The sequence below is a fragment of the Protopterus annectens genome, chromosome 6.part0, assembly GCF_019279795.1.
Source record: "Protopterus annectens isolate FY-2018-M chromosome 6.part0, PAN1.0, whole genome shotgun sequence".
Lineage (NCBI taxonomy): Eukaryota > Metazoa > Chordata > Ceratodontiformes > Protopteridae > Protopterus > Protopterus annectens.
In genome coordinates, this window is record NC_056737.1 from 244593573 (window position 1) to 244605836 (window position 12264).

Below are 12264 nucleotides of genomic sequence, written 5' to 3' on the forward strand. Positions count from 1 at the left end.
GGATGCGAGAAAATCAGATATAGTAGTCCATGAAAAGAAGGTAAAAGTAGCACTGATCATTGAAATTTCTACACCCAGTGATTGCAGTGTCTTATGTACAGAGAGATGGAAAGTCATAAATACCAGGATTTGCAGGCAGAAATGAGGGCAATGTGAAAGAGGGACACCAAAACAGTTCTAATAGTAGTAGGAGCAATGGGTCTCATAAAAAAGAATTTACAGTCATATTTAGATATGCTACAGATACATGTAACTCCATATCAATTACAGGAGTCAGTTCTGAGCACATTGCAGGTGCTGCGAAGGACACTTTTGGCTAACATCAAAGACAGAAACAATACTAATTTCATGAGCTTTCATCTTACTTTGACTTATGAATGGGGTCCATTCCTGTCATGGTATTAGAAATCTAAAAGACTTAGAAATGAAACCATGTTTATGGCATTATATCATCTTTCAGTGTGTAATGCAAGTACCAAATACAGCTTTACTGAATGCATAGGCCCCTTATATCTTTTTTTTTTTCTATTATAACTGCTTCATTTCCCCTTTTTCTGTTGTTTGTCATTTCAATAGCATTTCTAAAAAAAAAAAAAAAACAGGAATTTTACCTTCAGTGGAACATTAGTGGCAGATTCGCATTCAGGGAGCATGCCTTTGGCTGGATATGAGACATTCCTGCAAAATTACAATATGTGTGAAGTTAAGCATTTTATTTTATAATAATTAGAGACCATATTTGCTTTATTTAGCTGACTGCATAAAGGTTCAGTAAAGATGGATTATGAAAAAAAATCAAGAAAAAATATTAATGAGCCATTTAATGTGACTGAATCTATAAGGAGTACAAATTTTTAATTACTTTGTGAAATAAAATGTTGCAGAATTTTCTCCTTACATTTTATGAAAGTGGGAGATGGGAAACTAAATTATATCACTGTACTTTTTGAAAAGGCTGGAATTCTCTACTTTACACTGTGCTTTATTAAACTATATATTTATATTTTTGTATAATAAAATATAAATTATATTAATTATTGCAGCAATGAGGACACCTTGGTTGTACCATGTTGCTTTCCTACGTTCTTAAATAAAGTATGTCTAGTACCCTTCAGTCATTCATGTCCAGTTCATAAAAAAGAGTAGGGTGATGCTGAGCATTAAGCCCATTTAGTCCTGCAAACCAATGCTTTTCTCTAAGGTTTTTAGAGATCATGTACCTTTTTGTTTACCTAGTGTACTGGTAGGATATCAGTAATGTGTCTGTAACTAATCTGTGCAAGTTTCATGTCAATGATCACTGTTCCCATTTTTATTTTATGTTTTGTGGCATCACAGTTGTGTGCTGAACCCTCTTTCTTCTTGCATCCACAGCCTGATGTCACTACAGCATCAGGTCAGTGGGGGTAACGTCTCACTGAGCTGGGGGGAGGGGTTGAACTGAGGCACTTTGTGGCTTAGCACAGCTCACCAAACTGTGATTATGAGATCTTTGTTTAGAGTTCTGTTTCTGCATCACTTATTGTGGAGAAGCATAATTAGCTCAGTGGCATCCAATGCTAACTTTTTTGGCATTTTTAATGCCAACCTGATAATTCTCATTCTTATGCATTAGTTTTTATGAAGCAATGCCTTCTTGCACTTTACTGATTTCTCTGAGGTACCTAATTAATTGTATCAACTTACTCTTTTCTCTAAGAGTATATTTTGGTGTCTTCGTGTAGTTCCCAATGGAAATATCTTCTGTTGCCCTGCCCCTTGCCCAGATCCTTATAGATTAAGAATTTTACCTAGTTCTATACTGCCTATATTAGCTATCACCAGAATGTAAGAGGTTTACATAGTTCCATACTGCCTATATTAGCTATCACCAGAATGTAACAGGTTTCCCTAGTTCTATACTGCCTAGATTAACTATCACCAGAATGTATTCTATACTGCCTAATTAGCTATCCTAGAATGTAAGAGGTTTACCTAGTTCTATACTGCCCGTATTAGCTATTGACAGAATGTAAGAGGTTTACCTAGTTCCATACTGCCTATATTAGCTATCACCAGAATGTAACAGGTTTCGCTAGTTCTATACTGCCTATATTAGCTGTCACCAGAATGTAAGAGGTTTACCTAGTTCTATACTGCCTGTATTAGCTATCACCAGAATGTAACAGGCTTACTTAGTTCTATACTGCCTATATTAGCTATCACCAGAATGTAAGAGGTTTACATAGTTCCATACTGCCTATATTAGCTATCACCAGAATGTAACAGGTTTCCCTAGTTCTATACTGCCTAGATTAACTATCACCAGAATGTATTCTATACTGCCTAATTAGCTATCCTAGAATGTAAGAGGTTTACCTAGTTCTATACTGCCCGTATTAGCTATTGACAGAATGTAAGAGGTTTACCTAGTTCCATACTGCCTATATTAGCTATCACCAGAATGTAACAGGTTTCGCTAGTTCTATACTGCCTATATTAGCTGTCACCAGAATGTAAGAGGTTTACCTAGTTCTATACTGCCTGTATTAGCTATCACCAGAATGTAACAGGCTTACTTAGTTCTATACTGCCTAGATTAACTATCACCAGAATGTAAGAGGTTTACCTAGTTCTATACTGCCTATATTAGCTATCACCAGAATGTAACAGGTTTCCCTAGTTCTATACTGCCTATATTAGCTGTCACCAGAATGTAAGAGGTTTACCTAGTTCTATACTGCCTGTATTAGCTATCACCAGAATGTAACAGGCTTACTTAGTTCTATACTGCCTAGATTAACTATCACCAGAATGTAAGAGGTTTACCTAGTTCTATACTGCCTATATTAGCTATCACCAGAATGTAACAGGTTTCCCTAGTTCTATACTGCCTATATTAGCTATCACCAGAATGTAACAGGTTTCCCTAGTTCTATACTGCCTATATGAGCTATCACCAGAATGTAACAGGTTTACCTAGTTCTATACTGCCTAGATTAAGTATCAGCAGAATGTAAATGGTTTACCTAGTTCTATATTGCCTATATTAGCTATCACCAGAATATAACAGGTTTCCCCAGTTCTGTACTGCCTATATTAGCTATCACCAGAATGTAACAGGTTTACCTAGTTCTATACTGCCTATATTAGCTATCACCAGAATGTAAGAGGTTTACCTAGTTTTATACTGCCTATATTAGCTATCACCAGAATGTAACAGGTTTCCCTCGTTCTATACTGCCTATATTAGCTATCGCCAGAATGTAAGAGGTTTACTTAGTTATATACTGCCTGTATTAGCTATCACCAGAATGTAACAGGCTTACCTAGTTCTATACTGCCTATATTAGCTATCACCAGAATGTAACAGGATTCCCTAGTTCTATACTGCCTATATTAGCTATCACCAGAATGTAACAGGCTTACCTAGTTCTATAATGCCTATATTAGCTATCACCAGAATGTAACAGGTTTCCCTAGTTCTATACTGCCTATATTAGCTATCACCAGAATGTAACAGGCTTACCTAGTTCTATACTGCCTATATTAGCTATCACCAGAATGTAACAGGTTTCCCTAGTCCTATACTGCCTATATTAGCTATCACCAGAATGTAAGAGGTTTACCTAGTTCTATACTGCCTATATTAGCTATCACCAAAATGTAACAGGCTTCCCTAGTTCTATACTGCCTATATTAGCTGTCACCAGAATGTAAGAGGTTTACCTAGTTCTATACTGCCTGTATTAGCTATCACCAGAATGTAACAGGCTTACTTAGTTCTATACTGCCTAGATTAACTATCACCAGAATGTAAGAGGTTTACCTAGTTCTATACTGCCTATATTAGCTATCACCAGAATGTAACAGGTTTCCCCAGTTCTATACTGCCTATATTAGCTATCACCAGAATGCAACAGGTTTACCTAGTTCTATACTGCCTAGATTAACTATCAGCAGAATGTAAGTGTTTTACCTAGTTCTATACTGCCTATATTAGCTATCACCAGAATATAACTGGTTTCCCCAGTTCCTTACTGCCTTTATTAGCTATCACCAGAATGTAAAAGGTTTACCTAGTTCTATACTGCCTATATTAGCTATCACCAGAATGTAAGAGGTTTACCTAGTTTTATACTGCCTATATTAGCTATCACCAGAATGTAACAGGTTTCCCTCGTTCTATGCTGCCTATATTAGCTATCGCCAGAATGTAAGAGGTTTACCTAGTTATATACTGCTTATATTAACTATCACCAGAATGTAAGAGGTTTCCCTAGTTCTATACTGCCTTTATTAGCTATCACCAGAATATAACAGGTTTCCCCAGTTCCTTACTGACTTTATTAGCTATCACCAGTATGTAACAGGTTTACCTAGTTCTATACTGCCAATATTAGCTATCACCAGAATGTAAGAGGTTTACCTAGTTTTATACTGCCTATATTAGCTATCACCAGAATGTAACAGGTTTCCCTCATTCTATACTGCCTATATTAGCTATCGCCAGAATGTAAGAGGTTTACCTAGTTATATACTGCTTATATTAACTATCACCAGAATGTAAGAGGTTTCCCTAGTTCTATACTGCCTTTATTAGCTATCACCAGAATATAACAGGTTTCCCCAGTTCCTTACTGACTTTATTAGCTATCACCAGAATGTAAGAGGTTTACCTAGTTCTATACTGCCAATATTAGCTATCACCAGAATGTAAGAGGTTTACCTAGTTTTATACTGCCTATATTAGCTATCACCAGAATGTAACAGGTTTCCCTCGTTCTATACTGCCTATATTAGCTATCACCAGAATGTAAGAGGTTTACCTAGTTATATACTGCTTATATTAACTATCACCAGAATGTAAGAGGTTTCCCTAGTTCTATACTGCCTATATTAGCTATCACCAGAATGTAACAGGTTTCCCTAGTTCTATACGGCCTAGATTAACTATCACCAGAATGAACTTTGCACCATAGATGTGCTCTGGATTCCTTTTGTCATGTTTAGTTCCTTAGAGAGAATGCCTCTCCTAAATGCACTTTGCACCTTACATATGCTCTTAACTGCCACTATTTTGTCTAAGATCTTTTATAGATGTCATTTCTAGCAAAGTGATTTGCACTATAGATGTACTCTGAATTGATTACTTTGAATGAGTTATTACAGACAGACAGAATCTTTATTACTGTGGTCTGTATTCTACATATACTCTGAAATGTCTCTGACTTCCTGTGTCTTTACAGAAATGACATTTCCAGGAATTACCTCTGCCTACTAGTTTTGGTGTTACTAGCTGTTTGAGGGATTATCCTTTCTTACAGTGTCTTAGTTTAATATTTTCTTCTAGGTGTTTGCTTATATTGGGTTGACAGATATTTAATCCCTCACATGCTTTTCCACAGTTGGTGTCATTATTATTCGATCTTCAGATGTGTACTTCCCAACCCCCTTTTTTGCATTCTACATACATTGTTTACAATTTATTCATATTTGCTTCAAACTGATGGATTTTTTTTTCACTGTGCCTCTAACCTTGCCGTATCATGTTCATCATTTCTGTCTGTTATGCACTAACACTTTTCTAAATTATGTTACCATCAGCAAAAAGGTAGAATTTACCTACCAGATGTGTGAGACGTCTGTGTGTTAGTTACTTCCCCCACTGTCTTATTTCTGTGAAGTTAGTACATTTAAGTAAGAGGCATGTGGGTGGTCAAGTTCCTGACATGGGAATATGAGGGCTTGCCCCCTGCAAAAAATGCTGTTTAAGTTTTTTTTTTTTTTTAATGTTTACATTTATTGTTTTGTTTAATGTTAGAAAAAAACAAAACAGAATATTTCTCATTGAAATGCTGTTCAAGTTAAGATAAGGAAAGCCTCATTAATTTGTCACTAACCTTTTATTATGTGGCACTATGTTCTATGTGGCACAGTGTTCAATGCCTCACAGATCTGGGAGGGTGACCCACCTCTTGGGAACAGGAGGATAAGGTTTTGAAGACAAGGACTGAGATAGCCTGTGTTGGTGGAGGAAAGGACTGTAGAAGATAGAAGTCAGTAACTGATTTCAGCTTGTTCAACCCAGTGGGAAGAAGGTGAGTCAATCTACTACATGAATGACCTGTGCACACAAGGCATACGTGGGCATGAGATGAGCTTCAAATTGGGAATCTCCGTGGTTTTGACATCTAGGCACAGATGATCTGTAGCTGCACAGCAGTTCCTGCCTTTAGAAACAATAATTTGATTTTTTCAAGTAATTAGAAAGTCATATATAACCAACTGTACTTTTGTGTTCTGTAATAATTTCTTATCATTATTTGCTTATTCACCCCTTAGCTGACTAGGAATTTTCTACCAAATCCATAAGTGCCTGAAGAAAAAACTCCCTTCCACCATCCTTAGTGTTTTTATCAAATGGATTTTAAATGTAGTGTGTACATATACGTTTTTGAATGTATGCATGTTATTTACTTTTAAATGGCTATGGCACTCTGATTACAATGCATCTTTGAAAGGTGACCTGGAAGCTTTGGATTGGTTAAGCAACTTTGCAATGACCAATTTTTATTGCATACTTTAACATAGTATATCTTAGTTCCATGTTACTAGCTAGCTTGATGACATACTGGGATAGATTCTGGACTACCACCTAGCTAATATGAGTTTTATCAATGGCCCATGTGCTGCAGGAACCAGCTGAGCTGGGCATGGACAAAATGAAAAAATAATACCTGCTTGTCCCCCCCAGGGTAGACTGAGGGACATGTAACACTGTGTGTGTGTGTGTGTGTGTGTGTGTGTGTGTGTGTGTGTGTGTGTGTGTGTGTGTGTGTGTGTGTGTGTTCTACTAATATTCCTTGTTTGGGAGTAGAAGACCTAACTGGAACCATCCACTCAAAAAGAGTGCAGGGTTGTGTAGGGTTGTCTCAGGGGGTATTATCCCTTGTTGAAATGAGTGTTGACCCCACTCTGCATGAATTACATACACTCCCACCCCTGATGCCCTTATGCAGCATGTAAAGAGCATGTTAGGGTACATACTAAAAATCTCCTGATGGCTGCCTGTATGACTACCATGCTGCAACTGTCTACTGTCTCTCACCCACATAGGAAAAAAATGTGCAAGGGTCACAGGGATCAGCAAATGGTTGACAGGCATTGGAGGCCAAAAAAAAAAAAGTATATGTACACACACATACACACATATATATATATATATATATATATATATATATATATATATATATATATATATATATATACACACACACACACACATATATATATATATATATATATATATATATATATATATATATATATATATAACTTCATGTCAAGAATCTTAAAGTCAAGACTTTGAATTCTACATGTAAATCCTGAAATGTGATTTTTTTTTTTTTGGGGTGGAGTGGGGTGCAAACCCAGTATTCCTCATTGCTTAATATAATCAACTCTAAGGTCACTGCACCTGAGGGAAGAGGGACGTTTCTTGCAGTAAATACCATTGAAAAGAGTGCATTTCACAATTACTGACAGTTGAATTTGTTGCAACCTCTGTTTACTGTCAGACTAAGGGTATCATATCTAGGTCTAAAGTATGAAAGTTGTTATCAGTTCAAAGCCATATCTCTAATGCATGCATAAAGGGCTTTATCCTCTTAACTGATCTGGATATTTTCACATCTAGTCAGATGATTTGTTATTCTGACTACCCTGTTCCTTTTCTTGTGCTTTAACTGATATGGTGCCATGGTCTGGGAAACATATCACAGTACATTCAGTTTCTAAAATAAAGCATAGTTTCTGCTAATGGAAAATTTGAAGACAGTAAATGTAGTTCTGCTGTATGTCACTTTCATAAATATTCCACGACTGTTAGACAGAGACCACAGTGAAGCAGTATTTCTCTTTGTTATCCTGTGGTAGAAAAGTACCGCATAATTAAAAAAAAAAAAAAAAAAAGCAAATATTGAAAGCATAACATTTTTATGTTTTGGCTGTCAAGCTATTTAATATATTTTAATAAGGCTAGCTGTTTTACCTTCATTTGTTTCAACTTAATTTTAGTAAATGATAACTGTTCCTGCATATAACAACTTAGTGCAGAATAGAATTTCTACTACATAATGATGTAATTTTAATAGACAATGTATTCATAAAATCTAGCTGTTCTTTATAAATGGCAGAGTCAAAGAGAGAGCTATGTATGTATATTTCTAAGCTATAGCTATATCTATGGGTTCATAGGTCCATAGGTGTGTACAAGGTTAATGGCCCTGGAGCCTTCTCAAGCCTAGCTCATAAAAGTCCCCTGTCACCATGCTACCCAATATTAGCTCCCAGTGCCTCTATCCAGTAGAGCCATTGGAGTGATCCCCAGGGTGAACATTCTGTTACCCATCCACTCATCAAGGTTTCTCTTGAAGAGGGCCAGCGAGGTGCTCTGCTTGACATGAATAGTAAGCTTGTTCCAGAGTATGGGCAGTCTCTGGGTGATGAAACTGTCTCTCCAGCATGTTCGCTTGATTGTGGTAATGAGGTTAAGATCTCTGCAGCGTGTGGTGTGGAGGGATTGGGATTTCTTTAGGTGTAGCATTTCTAGCAGGGCTGAGTTGGACATGGCTTTGTATGTCAAGCAGAGATTGTCTCTAAGTAGATGATAAGAGCCAGAGAAAAGCTGAAGTTTCTTGAGTCTGTCCATGTAGGCCATGTGTTTAAGGTCTAGGGTCCTCTTCATGAGGGACTTCTGTGGCCTCTCCAGCTGTTGCAGGTGTCTGTTGAGATACATGCCAAATGGGGCGTTATATTCGATGACTGGTCTAATGAGGGATGAGTAGAGAGAGATGTTGACCTATTTCATCCTGTTTACAAAACCCTTGGTTATGAGATGTGCCACATAGAAGAACTTTCTGACCACAGTGGCAATGTGGTGGTCGAAGGAGAGGTCACAGTCAACCTGGGTGCCCAGATCTCTTATCACACCTTCAATGTTCAGTGGGCTCCCATCGACATGGTAATTAGTGAGAACTGAGGTTTTACCAAAGGGAATGATAATGCATTTTTTGGTGTCAAGCTTAAGGCCATGGCTCCAACACCAGTCATTTGTGTCAGTGAGGCCTTTCTGTAGGATGTCTGCATCACTTGGGGAGTTAATAATGGTTCCCAGTTTGCAGTCATCTACGAACTTGGTTAGCCAGAGTCCCTCTGTGTTGGCCTGGACCTCTGAGAAGTAGATGTCAAACAGGAGATGACCAAGGACTGATCCCTGTGGGACTCCACTTGTGACTAGTTGGCAGTCAGATTTGGAATCTGCTACTTTCACTCTATGGGTTCTGTCTGTGAGTCAATTTGCAAGCTACCTAGTGATATAGGGGTTAATTCCCAGTTTGAGTTTATCAATAACTCCTGAGTGAGGAATGGTATCAAAGGCCTTGGCTAGATCGAGGTAGGTTGTATGTGCTGCCTTACCCTCATCTACAGCCTTGGTGACTGTCTTGACGAAGTCAACCAGGTTAAGCAGGCAGGATATCTCCCTTTAACAAAGCCAAATTGCGTGGGGTCTAGAGTTTGGAGATTACCTATATCCTTGTTAAGCAGGTCCATGATGATGCGTTCCATAGGTTTACATATCAGACTTGTCAGACTAATGAGCCGATAATTTTCAGGGTCTGTTGTTGCTCCCCCTTTATGGAGAGGGATGACTGTCTCAGTGCTCCATTCAGCAGGGACAAAGCCTGAGGTAAGGCTGATCTGTCTATATCTATATTGGTCTTTATATATACGCATATCTCAGTGTATTATTGTACATCTTAATTCATGCAACCATGAGACCATTCGGCATAATGGTTAAGGTCTTCTCCTCCCATGCACAAGGTATAAGGTTCGATCCTGACTTCCGGCCAATACTTCTTTGGAATTTTCATGTTCTCCCTGTGTCCCTGTGGGGTTCTTTCCACCTGTGAAAAACCTGCTGTTTCCATCTCATATTTACCAATGATTGAGCTGTGGGCAGCAGCACATACTCTACATGGTGCCCTATAGGGGGAAGAACTGTAAAGACCAACCACTTTGGACATCTACTATGATGTGCAGTATCCTCAAGATAGGAGATCATGGATCACAGACTACACACCATTACATACAAGAGTGGCCAACATGCAACTCAGCTAGGCTTCCACCTAGTAAGGAAAGGGCACTGGCGTAGAATCAATTATTGCAAAGTCATCCCCAGTGAAACAGTCAGCCCACACCATAAATCACTGGCTGTTGCAATCAGCTGGAAGCAATAGAAAGAGAAGGCTCTAAGGTCAACAGAGACCAGGCCGAAGACCTGGAAGTTGACTGGAGAGAAAGTGCGTGAGTTCAAGTATTACTCAGGGCTGTAGCACCCTAAGAAAAGCAGGAAGTAGATGGAGATGAAGAAGACGTGTGAGGACTACAGAACAGATTTGTGGCTGAGCCAGGTATGGAATTAAGGTACATAAGGAAAGTTGATGGTGGAATGCAGAAGTCAAGGAAATCATCAAAAGAAAGGAGTGCAGGAAAAAGTGAGAGGTACTGTTTGGCTAACAAAGAAGCTAAGAAAGGAGTTGCAATAGCAAAGAACAAGGCATTGAAGGCACTCTACTATCTTCTGGAAAGTGACTCAGTAGGTGGCACTAAGAAACTATACCAGGTTGCAAGACAAAGACAGAAAGATAAAGAAGATAGTCAGGCACCCTTCATAAGGGATGCCAGCAACAACCTGCTCAGTGGACATCAAAGGCAGATGGAAGAAGCACTTCCATCAGCTTCTGAATGAAGAAAACCCCAGACACAGCCCATGATGAGAAAAGAAGAAGAAGAATAGCACTACGGAAAATCAAGTCAGGGATAGCAGTAGGCACAGATAAGATGGGATAAAGATGTTGGCTGTGACTGGAAGAAATGAGGCACAGTACAGAGGTCAAACTCCTGTCACACTGCATGAAAGGCCTGGACAGGGTGATTGATAAATGGATACACAGAACAGTAGAAAGTAAGATGGGAGATGAGCAGTTCAGAACAGGATCAGGATGCAACACAACTGACTCGATGTCAGACAGATAGTGAAGAAGAAGCTAGAGATGAGAAAGAGTCCAACTGGGCATTCCTAGACTTGGAGAAAGCATATGACAAAGTCCAAAGAAAGCTGATTTGGGCAGTACTGCGGTGATTTGAAGTCCCAGAAATGTTGTTAGGATTAGTGTAGGCTAGGTACAGGGTCCCAATGGCTCAAGTATGAACAGTGCTCAGTCATATAGAGGGGTTCTCAGTCAGAATGGGTGTGCACAAGGGTTTTGCTCTGAGCCTACTGCTGTTCATATTGGTGATGGACTACATTAGCAAACAGGTTGAAGGGGACAGATCAATAAAGTTGTTATATGCAGACGATGTGGCATTACAGGCACTCTGAGAAAAAACTTCAGCAAAGGATAGTGGAATGGAATGGAATACTGAAGGCACGTGGGATGAAACCAAACACAAAATAGATAGTGGTAATGGCAGCAAATTGAGGAAATCAGAAGAAGCTGAGAACTGATGTAGAAGGGGAACATAGTGAAACAGGTTAATAGCTTCAGGTATCTGGGGGGTGTGATTGAGGAGAAGGGAAGTCTGAATGAAGAGATCAAATCTAAAATCAGAGGGGCTGCAGCCAACTGGCATAGAGTAGCAGGTGTATTGTATGACAGAAGAATGCCAAAGAAGCTGAAAAATAAGTTGTACAAAACAGGACTGCAACCAGTACTTCTGTATGGTACTGAAACCCGGGCAGTAAAGGCAGAGCAGATAAGAAAGCTAGAAGTGATAGAAATGAAGTGCCTGAGAAGGGTGATAGGATGCACACTGTGGGACAGATGAAGAAATGAGGACATAAGAGCAGAAGCCAAAGTAGCTCTAATTGCAGAAAAGATCGAAGAGAACAGATTACAGTGTTTTGGGTACATGTGCAAAAAAGCAGAAGAAAATCTGGTGAAGAAGATTTGGGACAGACAGGAAGAAAGTAAGAAGAAGCAAGGACGTCCCGCAAACAGCTGGATGGATTGTGAGAGAAGATCTGCAACAGTCAGGCAAGAGTGTTGAAGAAGGCAGGACTGTAACACTGAATTGAGAGAGATGGTGACAGTTAACACAACATCCTGATCCTGTGCAGAAAATGGGAAGAAGTGAGTCAATGATGATGATGAATACAACCAACAATGACGCTCTAAGCATCTATGCAATAATGTTAAAAATGTCCACATTGATATGCAA